The sequence below is a fragment of the Stegodyphus dumicola genome, chromosome 6, assembly GCF_044657685.1.
Source record: "Stegodyphus dumicola isolate Sdum_Otavi_A_Nest chromosome 6, ASM4465768v1".
NCBI classification, from domain to species: domain Eukaryota; kingdom Metazoa; phylum Arthropoda; class Arachnida; order Araneae; family Eresidae; genus Stegodyphus; species Stegodyphus dumicola.
In genome coordinates, this window is record NC_140773.1 from 166,565,065 (window position 1) to 166,578,156 (window position 13,092).

Consider the following 13,092-nt stretch of genomic DNA (forward strand, 5'->3'; position numbering starts at 1 on the left):
CATTTTCTATGAGAGGGTGTAATGTTATACATATATTGTAAGCGGGGTTATAAATAAATATTTTCTAATTTAAAAAATTGTAAAACAAAATTTTAATAAACTGAGATACTCGAATGTATTTTCATAAAGATGGTTGCAATCTTTATTTTCTAATATACATATCGTAGATATGTACAGTGCACACCTATCAAAGGGCACATCTTTATAAATTTATTTGATTTAATTTCTTAGGTTTCTTCTCATTCCTTACTGGGTGCTTTCGTGGTGTTAGTGGAAAATACGTCCACTCCAAGTTGTCATCGGAAGGTCCTAAGTTCGAGCCCAGTTGAGGGTATGGTACATTTTTCTGTTGCTCCAAAATAAAGTGCCAATGGTTTCTACACATTAAGAGTCAGGTTGAAGTCAATTGCGTCTTGCAAATTAGGGTGTCAGCAGTACACGTATTTTGTAAGAAAATAACTGATGACTAACCCATAAGGATGTTAAAATAAACGCTAACTTAAATTACTTGTGCAGTTTTGAAATTTATTCATACTTTTCCTAAGTTACTTTTATAACTAAGTAGCTGATGAGCAACATTATAATGGTAAATAGTGTAAAAGAAAAACATCGATTCCCATTCCCTTTTATTTTATGCATACTTAAATATTTCAATAAGAAATGAAGCCTCTTTGTATAACAAATGAGTGTTTGAAATCACCTAAATCACTATTAAATTCGACGTTGCTGATTGCTCTAGGAGAGGAAGAGGTTCCAGGCCGCATCTGGAATACCTCGGCCCTCTTGTGTGATGTTCGAATTCCACCGTCTCAGGAAAGTTCTGTTTTATAAAAGCATTTTTTGTGCATTTGTAATAAAAATATATAAATTGAAAGTGATTTTGCTGATTTTTTCAAAGAACCTAAGTATCTTAAAAACTCCCGAAGGTAATCTTCTAAATGAAACTTCAGCCGAAGGAAGAAAAAAATTAGACCACTATTGAATCTTTAAATCTTATAACTTTTCTCTAAAACTAAATATTGAACAGAGAGAGAAAGAGAAAGAATAGCAAAAGAATTAAAGAGCGTTTGAGCTCGAGAAATAGTTTTAAAACATTGGATCAAGTTGGCGTCTTTTTAAATCCCAAAAATGTACCTGACAACAACTGTGATTTCAAATTTGATAAATGAATTACTTCTCTGAAACACATTACTAAATATACGGTTTTTTTGTTTGTGAATATTACGGGAACTATACATGATCTTTCGAACGAAATATACTTTTTAGCGATAACACTAAGGGCCAGTTACTGCATAAATGTATGTTTAACAAAATGCAAAAGGATTATCTTCTTAAGAAAAAGGATGCTTTCGTTTAGGATTTACTAAAGGAAAATCGTTCACATTTCCAATTACAAATACCGAAAAAGACGAAAATGTTCATGTAGTTAGGTCGTTGATCAGAATTCGAACTTGGTTTGAACTTCCATTGTTTACTATGTTATCCACTAATCTAAAACCACTCTAAAAATGATGTGACGTCCATAAAAATAATTTTCTGTAGAATGACTGATTTAATTTTTGCTATCTAGCTACCAATTTATTTGTAATCAGCTCTTTAATATTCATTGAAAAAAATCTTTTCTTCTTTATAATACAAATAATGAAGTTGAAGTAAATTTGTCGTTCACTGTACCACAACCTATATTTATCTTTCAGTTCTGGCATAACAATTTATTTATATTAACTCAAAGAATAATAGTTATGAAGACAATCATTATGATTTATCAGAAGGATACCTTCTATAAATAAGTATCTCGCAGTTACATTAAATTCATATCAATTCCTAAGCAGCTCATCCATTGATGCGTCCATCAAAAAGAGAACTCTCTGAACTATCAGTATTCCTGTAATCCCTAGCAAGCACTGGCAAGCAACAGATCTTATGAACTTAATAAAAATATCACTATCATTTTCGCCATTTTTGGCATACGTTTGTACATTTAATTATTGCAAAAATAATACACATTTGGAATGGTTATGGAATATTGTGGACTGATTTCTAAATCCTCAAATATGTGTAGAATATTTAACTCACATTTCAGAGTTTCAAATATTTTTTGCCACCTTTTTATTATTTTTATTAATTTACAAAAGTTTAAAAAGGCATTTAAAATTTTCCTTAGTTTCATATAGTAACACTGAATAAATTTTCCCTTATTTTCTACCTAAACAAAATAATCATCGCTTTTACATTAAAGACGACTCTGCTAAAGAACGAATAATTTTTCTGATTGTTAAAGGAAAATTAAAGGGTTTCACTTCAATATCTCGTTCTTTAGCGCTACATTTATTCACCCTTCCTCAATATTTCTCTGAATAAAAAATGCTTGCATCCAAGTTTGTCAGGAATATTTCTATAAAAGTCTCTCGGCTTAGTTTTGTCAAGTACGTCTGTCAGCTTTCAAATTCTATGATGATTATACACTGACTACCAATAAGTATTTGGACACCTGTGATAGAAAAGAAAAACTAACTTTATTCAAAATCAATAGTTGGTAGAGCCTCCAAGAGAGGTAATTACAGCGTGTACCCTCCGGGGTATACTTTCCACAAGTCTTTGTATGACAGCTAGTGGTATTTTCTTCCACTCGGCTTGGAGAAGACATAGAAATTCCTTCACCGATTTTGCACGGGTAGTGCACCCCTGAATTCGGCGATGCAACTCGTCCCAGAGGTTCTCGATAGGGTTCAGGTCTGGACTCTGGGCAGGCCAGTCCATTCGATGAACTCCATTGGCACCATACCAAGCCTTGGTTAACGTCGAAACATGACAACCGGCATTATCGTCCTGAAAGTAACAGGGGTCCAACCCGTAAAACTGCCACAACGTAGGAAGCACATTGTCATCCAAAATAGTGCAGTAGGCATCGGAGTTGAGCTTACCATAAATGGGGAACAAGGGTCCCAGCCCATACCAGGAGAAACATCCCCAGACCATAATCCCACCTCCGCCGAACTTGACTGTTGGCACAATGCATTCTGGCAGGAGACGTTCTCCAGGTAGACGCCAGACCCAGACCCTTCCATCCGAACGGTAAAGGGTGAACCTTGATTCGTCACTCCAAAGAACCCGTTTCCACTGATCTACGGTCCAATTTCAATGTGCTTTGCACCACATTAACCGAGCAGCGCGGTTAGACTTTAAGATCAAAGGCTTATGGGCAGCAGCACGATCATGAAATCCAAGCAGATGTGCTTCCTTACGGATGGTATTCATTGAAACAATACTCCCGGATGCCTGTTGAAACTCCTCGCGGAGGAGGGCTATCGGTTGGGTGCGGCTCTTCCGAATTTCTCTGAACAGCACTCGTCGGTTTCTATGCCCCAGTTTCGTTGGTCTGCCGACTCGGGCCACATTCCGAAAATCACCACTCACCTTCCACTTCTTAATCACATAGGCCACTGTCTATATTGGGTACTTCAGATCGCTAGATATGTCCCTTAAGGATCGGCCACATTTGTGATACCCGATAATTATACCTTTCTCGAAATTAGAGAGCTCCGAACTGCGAGGCATCTTGCATGCGACTAAAGCCGATGCTGTTTCCTACACGATATATACCGGCGGAGTCCGTGGCGTACCTTGGGACCGCAGATATCGTCATTTGCATAGGTGTCCAAATACATATTGGTAGTCAGTGTAGAATAATTATTCTTAATAAATAGTAGAGACATTAGGTATTTTTTAAAGCAGGTATGGAAAAAATGAGCAATGCCCTCGCCAGGACTCAAACCACGAATCTCTCCTGTATGGTCGAGCATGCTGACCACTACACTACGAAGGCATGCTAAGAAGGCGGGAGAAATACCTTATAAAATTAATGAAACTTTTAAATAAGGAACAGAGATTTTTTTTAAGTTGCATAATGTAAACATAACAGATCACAGAAGCATTTAATATTTGAAACCCATTACTGCACTTCTCAATAAGAATGTTATCTCGTTTTTTCTTTCAGTAAATCTATTTGAAATCTGATTAAATATTCGAAATCGGATTTCGCATATCAAAACCTTTTAGCAGTTTCTTAATTTAATTTTTGCCAAGATGTAAAGAAAAACATTTTCTAACGCATATGAGCTTTAAAAAAAATGTAAAAAACCTTTTCCAATAGTCATTTTAACTACATCTTAGAATTTTATTAGGAACTTAAAAATCAGCTTAAAATTATTTTAAAGATTTCTTATCTATAAAAGTTGGAAACAATTCAAGTTTTCTGCTGTTGGCAAGGCAAACTTTTTACCGCTATTCCCTACTTTCTACTTTCCTACTACTAATCGTCAGAACTTTCCTACTACTAATCGTCAGAAGATTTAAAATTAACGTTGATCACGAAGATATGTTAATTTTAAAACCATCTTTTAATTTAAATGAAATTCAAAGTCAAAATGATTCATTTTCTTCAACCTGTACATTTAAAGTGTACAAAACTATCGTCACAAAATGGGAAAACTGAATGAAGTTAACTATTTTGAATAACTGTTAAATATATGTCTAAATATTGTTGCGGAAATCTAAAGTTCCTCGAAATACCAATGAACAGTTCTGTAGAATTCTGTCCTCATTGGTACAGAAAATAAATTTTGTGATATTACCTTAATAAATAGATATACAATTTTTACACTAGACTACCACGCATACTAGCATCCTAACTTAATGAAATCTTTTGAGCAATAAGAATTTTATATATCTGTATTTCCTAACATTGCTGGAGAACTGGATTTGAGTAATGAATAAGAAGGCAAGTGCCTGACGAAAGTACAGGGAATAATTTAGACTTAATATCTTAATACTAGAGGCTGAGTAGTTAAGGTCACTGAATGCTGGTCGTTCGAACCAAAGCGAACGGACAGGCTGCATGGTTGTTTTTCGTGATTTTCTCGTGTATAATTTGAATATGAGGCAGTTTTCTTTAGTAAGTCCTCCATGTAGGCATTCCTCCTCTTAAGCAGATAAATTTCGTGTGCTTTGAAATATTCAAAAAATTTAATTTAATTTAACCTTAAACATTAAAATACATAATCAGGCAGCTTATATGCTGGTGATACACCAGATCTCGTCCAAAACATACAGTTTGGTCATCCAATAACATCTTGTAATAGAAATTCTCTTAGTACTTGTTAGTATCGCAAATTCTAGATTTTCTGAAGAATTACTCGATTCTAAGTGATTTTCCAGACATTCTTAGCTTAAGGTTCTCAGCTGCAGCACTTATATTCTTATGAAATACGATGCTCCCATAATAGTCCTCAAAAACTAGTTTGAAGCACTTGAAGTCGCTGGAGTTCCCTTTTAGGCATGCAAGATTAAGCTGGGAATATCTATTCGAATTACGTGTTCCGCCATCTCTAATTCTGGCATTACACGGACGGACCCCACACCTCCTTATTAGGCGGGAGGAAGGAAGCCCTGAAAAGTAGGTCCTCATTAACTCATAAACCCCGAGCAATGTGATCCCACCCCACTGCTTCGGAGTTTCAAAATTTGAAAAAAAAACTCTTTCTTAACGTCCCTCGATGAACCGGCAGCCTAAGGTTGCCACTACCGGGCGCACAAAGACCACGATGGGCGGGGAAGCATAATAAAAAACCTGTCTTCTGGCCGTCGCTCCACCCATTCAGATGTGTTAAACCAAGACAGTCCGGGATAGCATAGGCTGCCCTTTCTGGCCGTATACGTATTTTATGCCCCGGTGCCGAGGTTGCCTATGTACGGATTCTAGTCAGCAAACTAGTCAACACCTGGAGGGAATAAATTTCCCATAGATGAAGTTTTGTCAAGATGTAATAATTGTACGAATGATAGTTAAGGAAAATGGAGTCTTCTAGCATGATTTAGCTACAAATTTTCACTTAGAATAGGCTCCAGTTTGGTTAAGATGTTATAAACCTTTCCCTTGTCTCTGTTTATATGATTTTTCTACATTAAGCTTTGATGCATTAATACAGCTTTTTCCTTTTTTACATCCATTTTAAAATCCTCTTCATTAGCTTATCTGTCACATAGTTAGACTGCCATCGCTGCAATATCATCTACATAGCATGCGGTTAGTCAATGTCCGTTTTATAACTAAAGCATCGAATATCACGAGAATAAAAAACATATACATTAGGCCAAGAACTGATACTGTGGGATCCCAGCTTTAAAAATTTCTGATTATACTCCCATTTAATATATTTTCATGTTTCACAACTCAAAAGTGGTTAATATTAAAAAAAAAAATGGAAAGCATTTAGGATTGTATACTAACACCATTTTGCTTAGGTTTTGACTAGCAGTGAAATGCTTATATATTATAACACTTCATCTTTCTTATATAGAAACATCACTGTTACTTGGATGCAAAATCGAGTTACCTTAGAAGCGAAATTAAATAAGAATAAATTGAAAGTAGCTTCAAGACTGGTTTACGAATATTAAAAAAAAACATTACCCTATCATTTTCCTTCGTCTCCAAGTAAGTGTTTGATGAAGCTTACATTTTTTTTAATATTACACGAGCAAAAAACCTGATGGCATACGATTCAGAAAAAGATATATAGTAATCGATATCTTATTAAGATAATGTGAATTTTGATGTTTATAAAGTCATATTTATTTAAATAAAATTTATCATATAGTTACAAGAAAAGAGCAAAATAGCGATTACCTTGTAAGGTATGTCTCCCGCCTTCTCAGCATGCCTTCGTGGTATAGCGGTCAGCACCCTAGACGCGTATTCGAGAGGTCCGTGGTCCGAGTCTCGGCGACGGCATTGCTCATTTTTCACTTATCCTGCTTCAAAAATACCTAATGTCTCTACAACCTCATACATTTTTTAAACATTTATTGGTAAAATAAATACAGCATTTTTTACACTTGATCTATAATAAGCTAGAACTAAGCAATAAAATGTATATCTTTAATTTAAATAAAGAAAACAGCCTGTTCTTTTATCCCTCGATTAAAAATTACAGCAAATAAATCACAGACTCTAAATAACCTCCAGTCGCACAGTTACTTTTTCTTACAACACAGTATCTTTTTCATATGAAAGAGTGAATATACTTAATTTTTATACTATGTATATCGTATATCTTTTTTTTTAATTCTTTATTTGTTTTATCAAGATTGATTCTAGAATCTTTTGACACTGACTGATCTTACAACAATGCGTTGACTGATCTTCCCAACAATGCATTGACTGTGAAGTGTCTTGAGTTTCCTAGTCTAATTTTATGTTTCTTAAAAAAATATGATTCATACATGCACACAAATATATGTGTATGCATACATACGTTCGTATGTACGTACCTATATATAAAGAGAGAGAGAGAGAAAGAAGCAGCCATCGTTTTTCATATAAAAAATATGCATTACTTTTTCAATAAAATAAAAATGGAAAGCATTTAGGATTGTATACTGACACCATTTTGCTTAGGTTTTGACTAGCAGTGAAATGCTTATATATTATAACACTTCATCTTTCTTGTATAGAAACATCACTGTTACTTGGATGCAAAATCGACATTATAACATTATAACTTTTAAAATGAATGAAGAAAAACCGTATTTTCTGATTAATTGAATAGTTAATGAATGGACTTACAGAATTTGCAGCTATTTATGGTTTGTCACAGCTATAAATTCATCTACCACTGTTTATTAACTTTTGCGCATCAACATTTTAAGTAAGGAATCACAAATGTCACGTATTCAAGATATATAAAACTTTTAATCATATATTAGTAATATTAACTGCATATGGTAAATTGACTAAATTAAATAAGTTTCAAGCTCTATGTTCAGAAATGTGTAACTAGTAATAATTGTTTATGTGTCATGCGTGCCTTTCGTCGATGAGATAATACATAATAGACAATTTTTGTTATTAAAAGCTTATTCTTCTCTTTTCACTGCTCTTGCTGTTTCTTGCTATTTCAGCCCACTATTTTTCTTTACTTTTTTCATATCATTGTGGTTATTTTAGCGCTAAGCTACATTAATATGCTTCCAACAGCACAAAAATCACAAGCAGGTTAATTTATTCGAGTTGTTATGCATTATTTTTGCTCCTAAAGTTTATTTTTGCTACTTATAGAGCAAACCACTTTTTTAATTTCTTTATTTATTTTAACTTCCAGCTTTATATCTATTGCTGTCGCAGAAATAATACATAAATGGCAAACAAATATTCCGGATCATACTTGTTAACTATAAAGGGTGTTTACACATTTTAAGTACGATTTCGGGGCCATTTGATTAATTTTATCAGTAAAGATTATTTTTTAAATCCCTATTCTGAAATCCTATTTTCTGAACTATAAGTTTGCTTTTAGATTGCCATATTAGAAGGACCTTTCTTAAAATTTCCATTCCTCTTCTATTACTTTTCAGAGTAATGATGGGTTTACGCTTAGAAAAAGCTCTTTTCAAGAGACCAAAGCCACAACATTTCATAGGTGAAATGTCAGTGGTAATACATTACAACTTATACTAACATTATAGCGTATTACTTAGTAGGAATACATTAGGAAGGTACATTTGCAATATCTGCATCAGTCTTCATGTTTTCAAGGAATGCAGTGGTACTTTTTAAAGTATGGCTTTTGCTTTGTCTTGATGACGTTTCGGAATTCTTTACCATAACATCTTTACTATTACTTTTAAATTCTGTTCTTGATTGTACGTTGAGTTGGTTTTAACACTTTTTTCCATTCTCCTTATTTTCAAGTTCTCCGTGGAAAATAGCCTGTGACAATCATATATACCATTACTGAAACTTTCTTTGCATTGACAGAAACAGGTTTGTGCATTTTTTTCTTCGTTTTCGATAACAAATAGGCTTTTTTAGTTGTAGCCATTTAGGTAAATATATGCTTCATCAAGGGTCATAATGGCTTCCATTTATTCCCTGCTAAATAGTTCTCATTACAAGGTTCTACAACTGCTTTGCTTTGAATTACATGCCTCGGCAAAAGCGTAAATATTACGTTTTTTAGCGTTTTAAGGTGTAAATCTTTGTTTATTATTGTATTTATTGTTGCTGCAGATGTATTTAAAGGTTTTGAAATTTTTTTCTGCGTCGGTATATTTTCTCTTGTTATTAACGATATAACTTTAGAAACATTAGAAATAGCAGACACCATTTAGGATATTGGTTTGGAGTCTTCTTTCTATGTAAGAGTAATGATTGACAGTCTTTCCCTTTGCAATTGAAAATATTGCTTATTTTCCACTTAATTTTAATGCCGTGCATCTCATAACTTTTCTAAATTATAGAATAGGAATACTTCTCCTCGAAAAGCGTAAAGACGTATCCTTCAATCCAGAGCTTGTTTACATGCTATATTTAAAAAGAAGAATATATTTAAAAACAGCAGACGATATTTTGAAAGGAGAATATATTTAAAAAACAGAAGATAATATTTCTCATTTTAATTAATAAGTTGGTGACAAACATTTGTATTCCAAAAGATTTACCTTGTGGTGTTGCGCGGACCCAAACTACACGCAACAATAATAGTGACTACTATGAACTGGAAAGTACACAAAAACTCTTAAGAAGGGTTTAACTCCCTTTTTATTCTACTTTAGAAGTTACAGATGCGTGCACTTAACGCTCACAAACTACGCCGACCCGGCGGTAAAATAAAAATAAGAAACTAAAAATGAATAATAACAAGTTACTACCTACGAGTCTCTCTGAACGTAACTAACCTCACCGCGTTCTAAGATACAGCTGATATTTCAGCAAACTTCTGAATATTAAGTTGAAAGATTCAACTATCTGCCGAGGGAAGCACACATGCCGAAACGCGCAGTTCTTCAATTTCTACCTAGCCACCTTCACGCTCGTGAAGCAAGAAAGCACAGTTTCGAACTCGTTTCCCTTCTATTTAACTCAAATTACTTCTGCTTAAAATTTGAATACTTTGCGCGTTCTACTAAAATTTACATACTCTTTCATTGGCAATTCCAGGGGAAAGTAAGGCTTGACAGGAAAGATATCTTAAAATAAATGGTAGTTAGAATAAATATAAACCCTACATTTGCCGCTGCCAGAATTTGGTAAACTTGGAAGCAGGTCCTAGAAACGACCTGTTGAAAAGTTTCCATATTCTGAACTAAAATTCAAGAGCCTCGTTTACATAAAACAAACTGTTTTCTCACAAATTAAAATAAATTTCTGTAGATAATCATTTTACCCTCTCTTCTTACAGCAACCTTTCCTGGACTTCAGCAATGAATCTGTTCTCTTCCTTCCAGCAGCTTCTGGAAGGAATAAGTATCAATATCTTTCTAAATACATTATAATTTACACTTTCTTGACACTGAATAAAGTTTTTTTTTAATCGTTTTATTTTCCTTAAATAACTGCTTAATTCACATTCATTCGAGTATTCAAACATGAATTTAACTTTACCTTGGCTCTCCACCATGTGTGGTGTGAAACGGGAATATTCGTGTTTTAGTATTTCAACACTTTCCCTAACCACAATGATTTGTTAGAATTCAACGACCAAATAGACACACCTTACTCAACATTCTAAAATTCGATGAGCTATTTTAACATTCTTAAAATTCAAGTGTAGCTGGAGAACCCTACAAAACACATTCATTCTAAATTCCCCCTCATTCATCTTTAGAGATGCAGGCTTTCGCTCTAAAGCATGATTTTATCTGCTGTTTAATACTTAAACTTTAATTCATTTCTTTCGAGTATTTACTTTTAGCATCTAAAATTTTATGCTTCTAGACTAAATTCTACTTTTACATAACTTTCAAGTATTTACGTATATTTACAAAATTCTAATACATATGATTTTTACAATTTACCATAAAATGAATAAGAGAAAAATAAATTTTTACTTTACTCATTCTTCGCCAAGCTGGCGGCACTGAAACTAAATTTCTCATTAATACAAGAATACGAAGTTATTTTACTTTCGGCCAAATTTTGGCTTTAACATAACAGAATTAGTCTTTCGACCAACAGGAACTGCTTGTTCTTAGATTTTATACTTAAAGAAATAATACTTTCTGCCTTAGCTAAATAAAGTAAAACAAAACTAAGTCTCAACCGAGACAAATTGACTTCCGTCAAAACATAGAACTTCGTATTTACGCATAACATTTCGGAACAAAAGAAAAATTTATAAAAGATTTTAACTTATCTTTGAGTTTTCGATGATTGGAACTCCGACATCCTCTTCTGGCAGAACTGCTCCCACGTTATGGAATTCATCGAAGTCAGTCGTCTCTTTTGTGTTTTTCGAGTTTCGTCCATGTTGATTTTTCTTTTTCGCCCTCTGCATGCAGGCCTCTTGGAGTGGTAGTCGTCGGGTTGCTGTCTTTTCCGTTTTACCCCTGGACGGCTGGTCTTGGCGTCCTCCGGTCTGGAATCGTGCTTGAATTTCTTCTGTTGGTGGTGGTCTTTTCGTTCTCCTGCTGTCTTTTCGTTCTCGTGAACGGCGGCCTTGTTTGCTCCTGACGATCTGGCCCTGGAAGTGTTTTCCTCAATGCAGAATTTCTACTGCGTTACGTTGTAACTGATCTTTTCCTCTTTACCAAAGATTCTTTACACGGCGGCGTTGCTTTCTTGTATTTCTTAAATGCTGGAGTCTGAACGTTTTCCTTTCTTCTTTTCGGTACCGTCGCATGACTTGTAGAAGGGCTAGGTTTTTCTACTGTTCTCTGCTTCTTGGGTTGTGGAGCGGGTGATGTTACTTCTCGACCTTCCATTTCTTTTACGTCCTGCAAGAAACTTTTAAGGATTTCAAAATCATTTTGATTATAATATTTTTTCACCTGGTCGGGACTTGCTTTACAGATTTCCCCTCTCTCGTTCTTAAGGTACAATACCACTCCCTTAATTTCCTGAATTACATAGGGCCTTCAAATTTTGGAGGTAACTTTGCAGTAAAATTGTCTGGGGCACTTGATAAAGAAAATTTCCGCTTCAGCACTTTATCCCCAACTTTAAAATCTGCTTCACGGCGTTTTCTATCATAGTATAATTTCTGTCTATTTCTTGCCGTATCCGAGCCTTTAACCGTCTGGTCAATGAGTTTTTACACATCTTTTTGTTTGAACTCTTGCTCTCTTTGTTGCACAAAGAATAATTTATCTAGTGGCCTAATTAACACCCGTCCTAAAAATAATTCTGCTGGAGTTTTCCCCGTAGTATCGTGAGTTGCTGTTCTTAAAGCATAAGCTAATTCATTTATGTAGCCATCCCAGCGCTTGTGATGTGTGCTAACATAACTTCGAATTATTTTTACAATATTTTTATTAACTCTTTCTGCTATGTTTGCCTGTGGTCTATGCGGAACCATTTTGATATGGCGTATGCCAAGTCCAGTGCAAATGTTTTCAAATATTTGCATAATGAATTGTTTACCGTTATCGCTAATGACTTTTATCGGTGCACCGTATTTTAAAATGTATCTGTGTAAGAATGCATATGCGACTGTTTTGGCTGACGCTCGTTTAAGTGGAACAATTTCTGTCCATTTTGAAAAATGATCTACAATTACTAAAAGAAAACGATTTTTATTTAACTCACTCTGGGGGAAAGAACCAAGAAGATCTATGCCTAAAATTTCATTCGGAAATGTAGCGCGAATGCTATTTAAGTACCCAGCCGGGCTGTAATTAATATCATTTATTAACTGACATTGCACGACCTGACATACGCAGTTACTATTTTGTATAATTGCGGGAAATATACCGCCTCGCGTACCCTTTTTAAAGTCTTTCTGACCCCTAAATGACCTGCTGTTTTCGCGTCGTGTAATTCCTTCAAAATGCTTAATCGAACGGAGGCTGGGATGACTGGTTTGTATTCGAAATTTTCGTTTGTTGTTTTCGTATAAAATAATAAATTATCTATTATTTCATAGTTTTCTGCTCTATTTCTTATTGAATCGATATCTGTGTGTTCAAAGTTTTCGTGGTCTTTCAAATACGCACATAGATACTTCCAAATTCAGGATCAGCTTTGAATTCAGCAAAGTCAACCAACAGCCGCATGATCCGAAAAGACTGTTACCGGCGCTTTGCCAAAATAAA